The 17,401-nt window shown below is 36.8% G+C and overlaps 1 protein-coding gene across 3 annotated transcripts in view; it reads right to left on the minus strand.

The window, feature by feature from the left end:
• LOC142345904 (uncharacterized) overlaps positions 1-17,401 on the minus strand; it is a 106,666-nt gene that overhangs the window by 80,803 nt on the left and 8,462 nt on the right. The window lies entirely within an intron of this gene.

The following is a 17,401-nucleotide window of genomic DNA, read 5'->3' on the forward strand; positions in this document are numbered from 1 at the left end:
TAATTTTGACCCGTGGGAAATAACTGAAATTTTCCTGACAAAATTGTGGCAATTTTAAAGCTTATTTGGGTTTAAGTCTTCATGGTTGGTACTGGAATGAGCTGGGACTGGTTTTTACTGCACTACAAGGCTAGTGGTGGGTTGCACTAAGGTTGTAGGGGGTATAGGTGGCTTTAATCGGGTCAGGTGGGAAATAAAATGACAAAATTTTTGAAGCGCTGAAGTGAAGCAGAAGCGCAATTTTCATTTTTTTGTCATTTTTCAACATATACTTGGAAATATTATGTTTTAATGGTTGTTTGGGGTTGTACCATGTAGCTGGCAGCTGGGAGTAGCTGCTGGAGGCATTTGGGACAGTTTGACATATTTATTGAGTATAATTTACACTACAATTTTATCAATTTTAACGCACTTTGGTAGGGTTCGGTATTTTGTCATAACTCAACGTTTATTAATTTTTGACAGGACTTTTGAGAACTGGGATGTCAAGCTTCACCAGTAGGATGCTCTAGGGCTATAAAATAGGGCAATTGGGGTTGTTTGTAGGATTTATGATCGAATTCGTGCGGATTCGAAAAGTGGGAAATTTCAGGGACCCCAGCGTCACTCAATTTTTAAAGTTCTCCAAATCGCTTCAAAATTTGCATGTGTGTTCCTCGGCTTGAACAATTCTGCAGCACAAAAGCTTGGGGTGATCGGGTGAATCATTTTTCAAAATTTTAAGACTGTTTTTCTGGAGTGAATCTAGGATTTTTGGAAGGGTCAATTTTAGGCTAAGTTTTTGGTACTTAGAACGAGTCGAAAGGGGTCGATAATATCTGCTATCGCTTCTACTGGACAAGGGCTTTTCAGAACAATTGGTTAATCTAGGTTCCGACAAGTACTTCTGGAGATACATTAGAATAACTAGGATTTAAGGTCAAAATTTTTCGAATTTTTGGCGATTTTTGGACTTTAGGGCTAAGTTGCTGAGGCTTGTCGGGCTTTTGGGGCAAATAGAGGGTACTGCTGGACTGTACTTGGTCTGTGCATGCTAATGGAGATAGATAGTTATAGGTAGAGGGTCACAGACTTGACATATACGCTCAAAAATGATGTTAAAATCTAATTTATCATAGCCACTGGCGAGTTTTGGAAGACTTAAGTGTGAAATTCCTGCTTCTATTACCATTTCTCTCAGTTCAAAAAGACTCGCTAATACAGATTCGTACGTGGGTTTATGGTAAAACCGAATTTTGGTAATTAAACTGAAGACATAACGCTCAAAACAGGGGTCAAAATATATTAAAACTGAGCCAATATTCGGTGGATATCTGAGTTTGATTGCACTTGGGGCTGCTGGGTACCAGCTTTTGACTTGTCGGGCTGCTCCCCTTGACATTGCAAGGTCTGCTGATATACAGTGTGCAAAAGAGTGTGGAGAGTGTAAGATATCTGTTGGTGAACTTAGATATGTTGCATTTATTTCCTGACAAATGATTTAAATTTTGATTTGATGAGCCTGGTGAAGAGTTTTTTCATTGAGATCCGGTTACTGGTTTGTTTGCTGCACTGCTGGGCTTTTTCCCTGAATATTTTGCTATACTTGCTCTAACTTGATCTAGTTTTGTCTCTCTACTTGGTGTATTTGATTGTTTTGATGCTTGTGCTGATGCTTTTATGGCTTCACGTTTTTCTTCTTGTTCCAGTCTAACACGTGCATTTTTCGGTTTAGGACTGCCTGATCTGGTTGGTTAAGTAAGGGTTTGTTCTATCTTCATCATGCAACCATATTTGTCTACTTACTCTGAATCCTTGTACATTTTTCCTCTGTTGGTATACTGGTGATTTGAATGCACTTTTCTCTGGTTTTCGTTTAGGGTGATAAGGTCGGGCTCTAAATTTCCTGTCAATTAACGCAAATTGCTCTTCGGGTATTTCTGGTGGCGATTCAACATCTAATGGTACTATTGATGGTTGAGAATGTTGAGCAGGTGGGAACATTTCATCATCTGATGATACTAGAGGAACACGGACTTCTGGTTCTTGCTGTCTAATTTCGTTAACAATTAAAGGATCAACCGGTATTCTAGCTATTTGTTCAGCGTCTAGGTTCACGTCAGTTAGATTTTCATCTGAACTACTATTTTCATCAAATAAATTTGGAATTGCTTCATCTGAGCTTGAAGAATCAAATACCGGAAGATGTACTGGGGCTGTTCGTGGTCTAACTGCTGGTGCTACTACCCTTGGTGTGGCCAGTGGTGCTGCTGGAGGTGCTGCTGCTACTGGTCCTGCTAATGGTCCACCTAGAGGAACATTTATGGTTACTCTGACTGGGTCTTGCTTCGCTTTCTTAGATTGTTGTATCTCATTATCTTGTTCGTTTATCAATTCCGGGATATGTTTATCAAATAGATCTGGTTCCATGTGTTGTCTTCTCGATGGATCAGGTGGAAAGTTTGCAGGATTGATGACTTCGCGGTCTTCAGGAGTTTCACTCTGTTTAATTGGTTTCAATCTGATGCGATGAACACATTGTGTGTAGTTCGTGTTTACTTTTCGAATGATGTAAATAGAATCAGTAAGGACTTTTTCCACTTTATATAGCGGTAGCCATTTCTGAACTTGAGAAGCTATTACTGTTGACTGTTCTAGTAGCTTAGGATTCAAAAGTAAACAGAGTGATTTCTCCACAATTGGTTTTACTGAGGCTTTTTGGTCATAATACTTTTTATACTTCAATTATGCAGTCGTCAGTTTTTCTTCGTTTTCTCCGAACTTTTGCATCATGGCGTCTTGCAGTTCATTTACAAAATCCGAATTTACCGCTACTGCATACATTACTTTTCTAGAGAATCTAATGTCAAGAGGTTTTATTGGTTCTCTGCCATGGAATAAAGTTGAAGGACAACAATTTGTTGCTGAGTGATAGGAAGTATTATGAATGAACGTTGCTAGAGGAACATATTTATGCCAGTCTTTCCATTGTTCCTCAGTGTTGAGCTTCAATATTCTTTTCAGTGGTCCATGAGATCGCTCTACTGCTCTAATGGTCTGAGGGTGCTTTAGTGAGGCATGTTTTAACTTTACTTCTAATAAAATTGCTAATTCTGACATTAAAATTTGTTCCTAAGTCACTAAGTATTGTTTGAGGAATGTAACTGTATTGGAAGAACAGCTTTACTAGTTCTCGTGCTACTGTGTCTGCATATCCATTCGTTAATGGAAATGCAAATAGATACTTTGTGAAGACATCTATTCCACTCAAGACATACTTATACTGAGAGGACTTTAGGGGACCTACTAAGTCAATTTGGAGCATATCTCCTGGATATGATTGTAGTGAACTGACTGGTTGTAACTTTGGTGTGATGTGGCGATTTAGTACTCTGTTTAATTGGAGACAAGTGAGGCACTTTTTGATGAAACTAATGAAATGTTCAGTGAAGCCTGGGTAATAAAATCGCTTTCTAAATTCTTGCTTTTATGCCTAAATAACCTGCTGTTTGTGAAACATGGAGCCTATATATACTCTTTTTCCACAAATGCTTAGGTACACAGAAGTGTTTCTGAAGTACTTTTCCAGTATCATCATAAAAATTTCCGGTATAAGACATTCCCTTCAAGAATTAATCTGTTTAAATGTTTGTGATACTTTTTTCAGTTTGTTGACGCATATTTTAAATCTGGTTGCTGATTATTTTGTTGAATCCAGCTTATTACTGTTCTAATGTCTGCATCTTTTTGCTGCTCTTCTGCTAAATTGAGGCTAATTAAGTTGTCTGTAAGATCTGGGAACTCATCTAATGGATTTGGATACTGAATTGAATTCATTTCTTGCTTTCTTTTAAGTTTAAATAGCCCTTGTATTTCGTTTATTTCATTGCTAAGGTGCTTTTTTTTGTACTGTTCATATAATCCAAGGGTCTTTAATTGTTGAAGGGTTTCATCTGTGACTTGGTTTCCAAAACTTTGGTGTTCATCAAATACAGCATTCATTTCTATGTCAGGATTTTTTTGCTTCAGTATCTATTTCAATTTCTCTAACTGGTATTCTATCTGTTAACTTTAAAGACATTTTTGCTGTTTTATCATTCCCCATTCGTAAGAGGAAACCTGCTGCGTAATTAGCACGTCCAGGAATGTGAGCAATTACTATGTTAAAGGCGAGTATTCTGTCTAAACCATTCCAAAGTGATGGTGGTATTACTTTTGACTGAAAGAATTGTGTAAGGCTTTTGTTGTCAGTGAGTATAATTACTTGTTTACTTGATCCCCAAATGTAGTGTGAAAAGTAGTCCAGCGCATAGTACAAAGCTAGGAACTCTTCGCAATAAATTGAGAACATTAATTGTGTGGCGTTAAACAAATGCGATCCAAACGATACGGGAGCGTATGTTTTCTTTTCTTTCTTTCCTGTTTCGTTTACGTACTCTTCCACCATTAGTACAAAGCCTGCACCGTGGTAACTAGCGTCACAAAGAATTACATACTGCAAGCCTGGTTTTGGCAATCGTAATGTTACATTTGTTGCTTCCATTAGATCCTTCTTTATTACTTCTAATGTCTTTACGTGTTCTTCTGTGGTTTCTATTAATGCATCCTTTTTCAGGAGCTTGTAAAACGGCATTAGTTTTTCACCTAGATTGGGGATGTAATCACGGAAGAATTGCGTGCAGCCGATTAGTCGCTTTACTTGATTTATTGTTTTCGGCATTTTGAACTTATCAAGGAATTTAGTTATTTTCGCTTTTTCTGGTGATATTCCATCTGCGCTGATGTTATTTCCAAGGAATTTCATTGTGTCTGTTGCTATTTCACACTTTTCAGGTGAAAATTTTAGTCCTGATTGACGTATACAGGTAAAGATTTCTCGTAAAGATGGTACCAATTGATCAAAATTTGTTACTGCATTTCCGATATCATCAATAAACTGGGTACAATTTCCTGAGGCTAAGCATGGGTCCAAGTAATGTCTAATAAAAGAACAAAATCCGTTTACTGATCTCTTCAATCCTTGTGCAAGACATTTGTAAGCATAAGTTCTCGAAGCAAAGTTAAATGCTAGCAGTTGCACTGATACAGTGTCTGCCATTTGCACGCAATGATATGCTTGAGAACAGTCAAGTTTCGTAAACAGTTTTTTCCCGGCGAAGTAATTTATTGCGTCACCAATTTATTGGGGAGTACTATCTTGATTGAGACAAATTTGTTATTAATCCGTAATAATGCAATAATGCCAGTTCTACTTGTAACTCACTGCGTAGATGGACAGGCGTTGGGGGTCCTTGTTCGTAATTTGGTATGCTTTTTTCTGGAGTCAACTTTATTTTCAAATCTATTATATCCTACGGCAAATCTATGTTTTGCAAAAATGTCACTGAATTCAACTGGTAGTTCACCTACTACAGCTTTTTGCTCATCGCTGGAACTTCTCCCACGGGAACTTGCTCAAAAAGGTGACTTTATCCTGGTGATTACCCTTTGGGTCCAATTTTTTCATTTCTTGCAATTTTAGCAGTTGCTCAAATATTTCTCTCTGCAAGGGCGACAAATTTGTCGGATCAGGGCACGTTTCAGGCGTTGGAAACCACAATTTTTTATATTCTGGAGCCGGTTTTGCTGGTTGAGCTTTTCTTTTTGGCGTATCTGTGACTTGGATTAGTTGGTTTATTTCTGTCAATGAATTTTCACTCATTTTTGCTACATTTATTAATTGAGGGTCTACTTCTAACAACTTTTCAGCTTGATCTGATGCTAAGAATGAGAATTTGACTATTTCCTTGCCTTTGTTTATGGTAATTGGGTGTTCAGTAATGTTCAGAACGTAAATGTAAAGAGTATTATTTTCAGCAACTTTACTTAAAGAGGACGTTAATATTACTTCGCTATCTTTTTCAAAGATTTCATTTGGAATTATTACCCCACAAAGGTCAGTGAATGATTCTATTTTATCGTAAAGCTTGCATTCTAATACTGCTTGTTGATTTGATTGTAAAAGTTGTTTTTTTCTGTGTATAAACTCCGAATTTTTTACGTTTTACTACTCTTCTGGGTTGATTTTCTGGCTTTATTTCATCTATTTGCAGAGTTTGATCAGGGAATTTAATGTAACTTTGTCCTGGGCAGATGCTAAATTTATGTTTAACGAAGAAAGGGTTACCTAATATTACAGGAGTTGTGACAATTAAAACAAGGAGATCTGTGCATGTTTGTGTGCCCAATTTAAATGTAACTTTAATTGCTTTATCGATTTTAACTATATTACCGTTTGCCATTCTAGATCTTTTCTATTTCCGTTATTGAATTGATATTTGTGTTAATAAGTTCCTTGTAAAACTCACGACTTATCACGTTGGCAAATGCTCTTGTATCAATTAGTGCGCGTCATCTAATTCTCCATTATATTTAACTTTAACATAGGATAATCTTCTGCCTAAAAATTGGACAATGCTGATTAGTTAATGAGCATGTGGTACTGGCTTTTGTGCGGGTTGAGGTACTTGTGTTGGGAGTTGCACAGAATTATTCACTTTACTTTTATTACTATTTCTCTTGCGTTTTCTACGCTTTTTATTATTTTCGTTATAAACTGGCTCTATTACTTTATCTTTTATCTAAATTTGGACTAGACGTGCTTTCGTTATAATGATTAACTGAGTTTTTATAATTTTTGGTTTGTTTTTCGAAGTTGGGTGGCTTTATCAGTTTTTTTGTTGATTAAATGGGTAGTTCATACCTCTCATAGTTCTATTTTGAGGATTACTTGTACGATTAAACTGATTTGATTGTTGAGTATCATATCGGTTTTGCGCTGGTGCTGGACTATCATAAATTATTCCCTGTCGTAGAAGATTTTGAGCGGTTTTCTATGTTGGAAACGATAAACTGGTCTATTGACATAAGCTGGGTGAACAAATGGGGGGGCTATCTGAAGGTTCAGTCCAATAATTCCGAGTTTGTGGTTGTTCATTATGATAGAATGGTCTAGGAGCATAAAATTGTGTCTAAATCCTCGGTAATTATTAGCACGTGTGGCATACTGTTGCTGAGGCCGATAGTTTTGCTGAACTTGACGATAATTAGGCTGATATTGAGGGTAACTTGGTCGGAAATTTTGGTATTGGGGGGCTGAAATTTTATCTATAGCTTTGTTTGTAGACTTGTTGTGGATAATGTGGTGTGAAGATGTTTACTGGGCCTTGTTCTGATGGTTCATTTTTATATGCTGTTCTCTGTCTCTGCTCAAGTTTTTGCTCGAGTTCTTTTTGATTATTTGATATAGTAGTTATTGCTTTTAACATTTTATCTGTGTTTGATTCTGTTATTTCATTAAATCCGTCGTCAAAGTACTCTTCTCTGTTACACATCTCCCTAATTGCAATTTGTTGGCTAGCTAAGGTGCATAATTGATCAATTTTATCAGTGTCTGGTCTTTCTAACAGCTTTGGCTTAAGCCAGTTTGGCATAGAATTCAATAAAGAAACGCTTTATTTGTTCATTTTTTCTATTTTCTGACATTTCAATGGCAGATTCTCTTGCTGCTGCCTCTCTTTCAAATCTGCGAGCTTCAGCATCACCTCCTCCTGCTGCCGCTACTACTATTTCAGGTGGTGGATATGCTTTATTTGCTTTTGTTCTTAAATTTACTAAGAAGTTTTTTACTGTATGTTTTTGGATTAAACTTTTGGTTCTCTAACTTTATAAATATAATCTCTCTCAAGTCATCTTGTGTAAATATATTTTTCAGAGCTGTCATACTATCTGCAGAAACTAGTCTGGAAGCTGCTGGTAAGGTTAAGAAGTATCGTAAGGCATCTCCTTTAAATGTAATTGCAGAAAATTCGCTTGCTGCGCGTTTGCGATTGCTGCGACTCCGATTGCCCCTGTTATTAGCTGTTCGAACTCGTTAAAATTATCCGTTTCTGACAGGGTGTGATGTTGATCTGCGCGTGTGCCCTTTTGCTTTTTACCCGATTAGATTATATACTTAACGTATAGCACACTTAACTTAATGGGGAGATTAAGTGGTTTTAAGAGATGAAAACAGTTAAATGAATAGCACAAAAATATCAGAAAAAAAATACTGAAACCATTCGTTCAGAAATAAAGATGGGCTGCTTATGAACCTATTCCTAAAGCTCCGGTCGAATCGTCAAACTTATATAGCTGAAGCCGTATGGGCCGCCGAAGTCTCACCTCTAAAGAGTGCCCCTTAGTCTAGGAACATTCGTGGGGACCACGACCGCACAGGCCTTGTGGAAGTTGCACTCAGATAGGCAACAGCAAAATGACCGAAGTCACTGTTTGATTCATTGACCTCCGGAGCTGGGTGGGGGAATTAAATTTAATTGCTTTTATTTTTGTTTAAGTTTTTGTTTTGCCCTCTTTTAGTTAATGTTTAAGTTATGGTTTCAGTAATTTCGCTTATTCGGATGTTATCTGGTAATCAGTAATGATGTTGTCAAGGTTAATTTCTTTATCAGACTGAAGTTTGTTACGGATAAGGACAAATTTGCGAGATTTCTGATTTAAACTTTTTGCTGTCGAATAAATTGCAACACGTTTGTCATCTTTATCTAGCACATAAATAACGATGGATTTATAGAGTGAAGAGGAGAAAGCACTTACTATCTGAGCTTGTGTTTTATTGTTGTTTTGTGTGTAGTTAATATTGTTTCCTTCAATATGTTCAACAAAATTGGGGGAAGCACGACAATTATTGATATCGGGGAGAATTTGTTCTTTATAAATTGACATAAATAAAGCACCAAAATTGAATTTTACAAAATCATTTACTCACAATATCCCCGTTTGTAAATACCCTGTGTTTTATTGTCCGTTGTGGCGACTGTGGTTGAGTTTGTTCCAGTTATTGCCAACTCAAACACTTTGTTGTTACACTTAGTCCACATAGACACAAACACGGTTTCCACCCATTCTTTCCTTTGTTACTTCTTTTTGCGTTATTGTCTTTCTCGGAGAAAGAGTGTTGGATGCTGGCTGAAGATTCTTGAGGTAATGAAGTGGGAGAAAATAAAGGAAATGTCAAAAGAAAGAAAATGTCAAATTAATCAAAGAATTAATCGGAATTTCGGTCCGTTAAACTGGAAAACGGTTAACAACTCCTGTCACCATGTTACGCGCTGACTTTCAAAGTTCTGCATTGTGGAGTTATTGAGGTGAATTATTGGAATAACTTGGAGTAATATTGTTAATTTTCCAAGGACTTATTTCGATGTTTCACAGTGCGATTTTTAGCGGATATATTTTTAATAAAATTAGCTAGAAACCGCCTTTTACTGAGCGGTTCGGATGCATGATATATCCACTAGTTGCCTTGGGTAATTAGAGTTTTGTCAGTCTCAATTTCTACTCTAACAAAGTCTGTCCAAACTTAGAAGTTTTCAAAAGTATTTCCAGTTCAATCTTTTATTAATATTCGGAAGAAATAAGAGTGAAGTTTCAATAATTGAAAGAAAGTTTTCAAGTTTTAGAACTGCTCTCTCAGTAGGTTTTCTGCTGTTCTGGTGATCGCAAGTTCCGCAGGACTGTGCCTCGAGTTGTATTGGTCCTTTGTAAATATTTACTGATCTTCAAGTTGGGCAATTTCCGGCTTTTGTACGTCTCTTGATGTTTGTTAAGTAAATATAAAGTTTCAAAAATTGAAAGAAAGTTTTCAAGTTTTAGAACTGCTCTCTGAGTAGGTTTTCTGGTGTTCTGGTGACCGCAAGTTCCGCAGGACTGTGCCTCGAGTTGTATTGGTCCTTTGTAAATATTTACTGATCTTCAAGTTGGGCAATTTCCGGCTTTTGTACGTCTCTTGATGTTTGTTAAGTACATATACAAGTTCCGTATTAGCACCTACTTTATCAGAATAATTACTTCACCAAGTACATGATCTCCCTTCAAGTTAGTTACTGATTACGTAAATTTATCTTCAAGAAACTCAAAAAAGTAAATACTGAGGCTTTCAGGCACTAGATATGTTTATCAGTAAACTGTCAATCTGCGGTTGTTTTTCATAAACATAAACAAATTAGAGTTTACAGTCCTAGATGGAAATACTGGCTATATATGGCCTTGAGAACTAACTGAATATGAAATAGATTAAAGAACTTATATATGGATATTTTAAGGAATATCATCACGTAACTAAGAGGGACGAAATAGGGGCGTGACAACAACCCATTGAAAAAATAGAACTCTACATCATTAGACTACATGTATTGCCCTATGAATCAATTAGTTGAAGAATCAGGAGAAAAAATCAAATAATAGAAGTCAAATTGGCGAACAAGAAAATTGCTTTAAAAAACCGAAAATCTATCCAAACACCATTTTCTGGCTATACTTAAAAATTAACATGGAAAAACGTGCATTTTCGCTCCCTTTACAATTCTAGCTTGGTTAAAATTACAACTCCAATTTGACTTCTTGACACAATAGCCGGCAAATTGCCAAAACTAGCCGCCGTTGACGCATACAGGGAATGAGACAGAAAAAAAAAGAGATAGAAAAATTGTTCTAATTCGGTGATCATAAATTCTAAAACAATACTTAATTCAGCTTCTAAACTGTAAGCTATTTAGCTCAATGTCAACTAGCAAGCTCTCTAATGAACTTTGATAACCTAATGCACCAAGCTTTATCGGTTTATCCCGTTTCTTTTGATTTTGCTCTGTTGACTTTTGACTGTATTCACTACATTGAGTAATTCAATGCGTGAAAGAACTAAAATCCATTCAGTTGACAGTGAGTGAGGTAAGTCAGAAGTGAAACGTGAAATTCCCGACTTGATGTATAACAAAATTTTTGAAGAAGGAGAGCGCTTAAATATTAGCACTTGAGAGGCTGACGGCGGCTATTAAAAGTTCCAAAAAAAATGTGAACACGTGTTATCTTGCTTGGATCTGGTAGAAATGATCAGCACCAAGACCGATTAGCAATAGACAAAACTATTTGAAAAAAGTTTTTGAGAAAAAACTATTTGAGTAACAGGCATCTAAAACAGCTTCATCAGTTGAGAGGCTGACGGTGGCTATTAAAAGTTCCAAAAAACTGCGAACACGTGTTATCTTGCTTGGATCTGGTAGAAATGATCAGTACCAATACCGATTAGCAATAGACAAAACTATTTGAAGTTTTTGAGAAAAAACTATTTGAGTAACAGGCATCTAAAACAGCTTCATCAGTTTCTATTTCTGATTTCGTTTTTGACAGCAACTTCGTTCAATGCTTTATGAAGCAACTGCTCTTTGAATTACATTGGGCAAAAATATTGAAAAAACTAGCATGGAAAAGTCAACAAGACTTCATGCAAAATATTTTTGGTAAAGCGAAACAAACTTGTCTTTGACAAAGCAGGACAAACTCTTTATACAATCAAATGGGGATGACAGTAAAAAAAAATTGAAAATTACATGTAATTAATATCGAAATTATTGACCATCAAAGTAATGAATATGAAAAATTACATGAGAAATTGAAAATCAATAACGCTCATGAACTTATAAAACAAACCGAACAAAGTCCGACGAATCACACTGGAGCGACGGGGGCAATCTTCTTCGGAGTTGTAGTCTAGAGGAGTTCAAACCTGCAACCTCCCGAATGCCAGTAAAAGTGTAACCATCAAGCTACACCGGCTTGTAACTACAACCAACTTTGTCTAAGCAATACTTAATTTCGAAATGAGAGCAGTTAAGATTACACGAAAATCAAATGTGAAAAAATCAAGCAGGCGAAAGAATGTTGCAGATCAAAAATCAAGAAGGCGAAAGAATGTTGCAGATCAAAAACCCAAAAACGATGAAACGGATATATCGCATCCAAAAAGACAAACACGCGTTGGCTTCGTTCGAGAGCAATTAAAAACATTGACTAGATATATGAACAATTAAAAAAAATCAAAATAAGAAATAATAGAGCCGTGAAGACCTGTCAATAATGCTATTAAGGGATAGGGCAAAAACAAAAACACCAAAAACAGCAAACGCGGGCAAATCTCTAAGATTCATTGCTATTTATGGCAGACAACTGGTGTTCAAATTATTAAATACATTGATTAAAAATTAATACTTTCAAATAGATTTGAATAAGCATCAACGGAGGTCACAAAAATGAAATAATAGAATAAATAAGCCAAAATAACGTCGAATAGGGGTAAAGATTTCAAACCTTTTTTGTAAATAAAAGTGAAAGATTGAAAATATTGACAAACGAGAACATTCAAGCGGATAAAATATTTATCACTAGAGAGCAATTTATATCTGTCCATAAACAAAGTAAGGGTTAAAGTAACAAAATTGATCAAAAACGGTTAAAGCTCAAACATTCACAAATTTCACAAATAAATGAGTTCGAATTCAAAAATTTTGGCTAGATACTGGAACCTTGAAAGCATTAAAGGTTACAGCATAGATTGAAAATCCTATTTGACCAGTTATTAATAACATTCCGTGCCACTGATAAAAAAAACCAAAACATCAGTTAAACTAAACTAAAAAATATAATAGTTTTTGAAATTCTTTGGCCTCACTCAGAAAATTTATTATCTGTCCAATAACCGTGCACAATTTTTAATTGCATTGGTGAATAAAAACATGGCCCACTGATTACCATTAAAAACTGAAATCACTAAAAAACATTCCCAGCAGTGTGCTGGAAAATAGTCACCATTGACTCCCTTAGCCCCGATAGGGATTGAAAGAAAATTAAAAAAATGATTTTTGTTGAACAAATACTCGGTAAGTCGACCATACTGTCTCAGGAAGGTACGACACAAGGCGATCCCCTTGCGATGGCAATGTATGGAATCGCAATCCTACCCCTAATAACAAGACTTCATAATGACTCTTTGACCCAAAAATGGTATGCTGATGATGGTAGCGTCGTCGGTAAGTTAGAAGATATCAGGGCACTCTTCGACAAGCTCACTGAGCTGGGTCCCAAGTATGGATATCTTGTCAATCCTCCGAAGTGTCAGTTGATAATTAAGACAGGAGGCGAGCGCCAAGCGTCAACTGTGTTTGCAGGCACAAATGTGGAAATCACGCAGGGCGCTCGAGTCCTGGGATCAGTTATCGGAAGCTCTGAGGCCAGTAAAAATTTCCTGAAAGATGCAGAAACTAAATACACAAAAAGTTTAGACAGACTAGGTCAATTTGCTCTCACCTCTCCCCAGAATGCCTATGCATGTTTGACGAAGGGGGTTCAACAGAAGTTAAGCTTCCTTTCGCGTACTACACCTTCCATGGACGGGGTTCTGGACAAGGTGGAGGAGCGGCTTGGCCGAGTCATACCGAACATCGTCGGCAAAGAAGTAATCCAAGAGGAAAGAGAACTTTTTTCTCTCCCTCTCAGAATGGGGGGGCTTAACATCGCCCTCCCACAAGATCTTCACAAAAATCATGAGCAATCAGTTGAACTCTCAAGACCATTGGCGTCATTCAACAATATTCAACAATGTGAAGAAGAACAAACCAAGATCAGTCTCAGACAGAAAGCAGACAATCAACGTGAACTCATCTCGAAAAAATCCAGAATCGAAAACAATCTACCAGAAATGATGTATACCATCCAGCTGGCCTCGGAGAAAGGAGCATCAAGCTGGCTTAACGCGCTTCCGTTGTCAAAACATGGTTTTGACCTCACGAAGACTGAGTTCCGTGATGGAATAGCACTTCGCTACACCTGGGAAGCGAAGAACACGCCAGCCATATGCCCATGCGGGAAAAAATTCAGCCTCACCCATGCCCTCCATTGCGCCAAAGGCGGTTATACGCACCTACGACACAACGAAATTAGAGATGTGTTTGCAAAACTGATGGATGACGTTTGCCACGATGTACAGATAGAGCCAAAACTTCAGTCGCTCGATGGAGAAATTTTCTCGAGTAATTCCACTACCACTGATGATGACGCTCGACTGGACATCAAGGCAAACGGTCTGTGGGGCTCCCGCTTTAATCGCACTTTCTTCGATGTGAAGATTTTCAACCCTCATGCGAAGAGCTGCCCTAAGACCATAAAAGATGCATACAAATATCACGAGAGCATCAAGCGAAATAAGTACGAAGAGCGAATCCGCGAAACCGAACACAGCAGCTTCAATGCACTGGTTTTTGCTTGTTCGGGTGGTCCAGGTCCATCAGCATCGCGCGTTATGAAACAACTCGCAACCAACATCAGCGAAAAACGCGGAGAGCCGTACGCCGACACTATAAGCTACATCCGAACGAAAATCAGCTTCGCACTTCTGAGGAGCTGTGTTCTCTGCTTGAGGGGATGTCGTGCCCTCAAGCCTCGTGTTCTCAGTGAGACTTCGATTAGCGCCGTCGTGGAGGAGGGAAGGCTGCACTGAGTGTTTGGCTGCTTATCTTTATTCATTTGCTTATTCCTTGATGATCCATTTTTATTTTCATCCTTCCATTCTAGTTCCCTATGTGTGCTATATATATAGGTGCTTTCCTCTCCACTTGTTATTTATTTTTGTGACTGGGCCGTCTTTACACTGTCTGGAGGGGAACAGCTTGGAGTGCAGCATCCGGCTACTAAGTGCTACTCATCGTGCCCTATTTTTCGACCTACATCCATCGATGCCGGATGGTGTACACGGCCCTTTATTATTATTTTTTTTAAGAGGAAGAGAGATTAAAGAGAAAGAGACAAATACTTCAAAGTCCAAGCTATTTTATTGAACTTTGTAGTTAGACATACTCAAGTTTCTTAATGAGAGAATACAGGTACTGGTATTAATAGCAACAAACATTAGACCGGTTAACAATGACCCATTAGAGCGCAGTTCAATTAATGGGCATCTAAAACCGGTCTTTAAGGGTTTACCCCAGTTTCCTTTTCAATCGTTTTCGATACAGCCACTGCTCAATTTAGACTGCATTGTTGAGCAGCTACTGTTGAAACCATTTTGAGCAAGCAGAATGGACGAATAATGAAATAAGTAAGGAGGAATCAACAAAACTTCACAAACTGTAAAGTCCGGTAATGGGGAACAAATTTGCGATTGATGAAGCTAAAACAGCACCACAAAAATAGCCACATAAGAAGATGACGGATTTTGAAAATGATATTTAAATTTAATTATTGGACAATTCAGCCCTAAAAATCAAGGCAGCTAACAAAATTCAATTATCTCCCAATCGAAGTGCTTAAAATTCCGTACAGTAGCTAGCAAAAAACCACAAAATTATATAAGAACTCGCATCAATTATATAAAACTTAAACACTACCAAAACAAGATTGAAATTATTACTCCAGCCTGTTCAAAACTATTAACCAAACATCAGTTAAAGCCGAAAAAAACACTGCTTGAAAAGCCACATGTGCGGAACAAAATTCGCTCGCTGATAAAAATTTTTCACACCTGTTTCTCGAAAACAAGGTAACGAATAACAGATAATTTTTTCCACGCTTTCGTTACTTTCAAACTCACTACAATAAAACTGATTAAATAGACTTCTACAGTAATCGTCGAGTCGATAAAACAAAAAATCGTAACAGCTCTACGAGTCACAGAACGGAAGATCACTATAACTTCTTTTCGACTTGTATAAAAAGACAGCGCCCCAATACAATCCAAATCCTTTGTTTTGTAAGAAATCCTGAGTAATAGTTTTGAGCGGCAGTGTAGCTCGGAAATGTTTTATGCGTGCAAAGAACTCAGACGCACAAAGCATAATGGCTTTGATTCATAATCGATCACAGTCACTTTTATACTTTGTACAAACTTAATTTCAGAATGAGAGCACTCGAATCACAAAGATCAAGAAATAAAGAGTGAAACATAACCGACTAACGTCGGGCGAATTGCTCTCAAACAACCGGCGAGCGGTTGGCTTTGTCAGTACCTAGCCATTGTTTAGTGAGGTTAGCTTTAGCTTGATTGAAGGGGCCTGAGATTAGGGAAATGGACAATGACATCAAGCCACATAACAGCCGCTGAAGTGCGGCATCAACAAAAGAGTTAAGGAGAGAGAGAGAGAGAGAGAGAATGCGAGATTAAACGTGAGCGAGAAAGAAGGAAAGAAACGCCCGCCAACACAGAGAGCGAGGGAGAGCTAGGAATTTTTTCCATGATGAGATTCGACTCTACAACTTCAAGTTTTCTAGACTTGTTAGTAACTAAATCATATAGAAAACTGAAAATTCAAAAGAAAAAGTTTCCACATTTTGCAGTAAAGAAAATGTTCAAAAACATTTTTTTACTCTGGATATTTGTCATGTAACCCATCTGCAAGACTTAAGAAGCTTCGTTGGCCAGTAATGATCGTTAAACTCAGAAAAGGACAAAAATTTTAAAAACAATTGCAATTTTTAACAAAATCTTGCCGAAATTCGTGGTATTAAAATCTTCAGAACACCATTCCATTGTCTCAAGAGACTATCCAGTATGCCTATTTCAAGCCTTAAACAGTTTCACTGGTTCATAATGATCAAAACACTTGGAACATGACAATTTTTCAAAATTTTTTTTGAAATTAAAATTTATCGAAAAATTGCTAAAACTAGAGTCATTAAAATAATGATAACAATTCCATTAACTCTAGAAACTAGACAGCAGCTTAGTATCAAACCTCGAAGGAGGTTTCTTGCCTCTTGAGGCTGGATAAACCTAAAAGAAGTGACAAACAATTTCAAAAAACAAGAAGATTGCCAAAAATTTTTCAAAAAAAATGCTAAAACTCGTTAAATGTTAATATCTTTAAAAACACTCTATTGCATCTAGAAAAAATACAATAACTTGATATCAAACTCTAGCTGAGGTTCCTTGGGCTAAGGCTCTTAAGGCTAGATAAACCTAGAAGATGACAAAAATTTTCAAAAAAATTTTAAAAAATTGCAGGTTTATATAAACAAATCGATGAAATTTTTAATATTAAAAAGACGAAAACCATTCCATTACCAATTAACTATGCAACCACTTATTATCAGACCCTAGGGCAGATTTTCTGAACCCAGAGGCTGAAAAATCTTGAACAACGACAATAAATGTTAAAAAAAAATTAAAAAATGCTATTTTATTCAAAAAAAAAATGCTGAAATTCGTGTTGTTAAGATCTTGAAAAAATCCATTACGTCTAGAAACTATACACTGACCTATTATCAAACCCTAGAGGAGCCTCCTTGGCTCTTGACGCTGGATAAACCTAAAAAAAACGACAAAAATTTTTAAAACCCTTGGAAAATTTGCAAGTTTTTTTTTTTTAAAAAAATGCAAAAATTCGCAATGTTGAAATGTTAAAACTATTCTATTACCCCTAGAAACTGTTCAGTAACCTATTATTAAACCATAGAGTGGGTTACATGACATCTAGGGTTGATAAAACTCAAAAAATGATAAAAAAAATTTTCAAAAAGCTTGAAAAAAATTGTGAAAATTTGTATAAATTTGCGTGCT

Source organism: Convolutriloba macropyga, chromosome 9 (genome assembly GCF_964194025.1).
Source record: "Convolutriloba macropyga chromosome 9, txConMacr16.3, whole genome shotgun sequence".
Classification (NCBI taxonomy): domain Eukaryota; kingdom Metazoa; phylum Xenacoelomorpha; order Acoela; family Convolutidae; genus Convolutriloba; species Convolutriloba macropyga.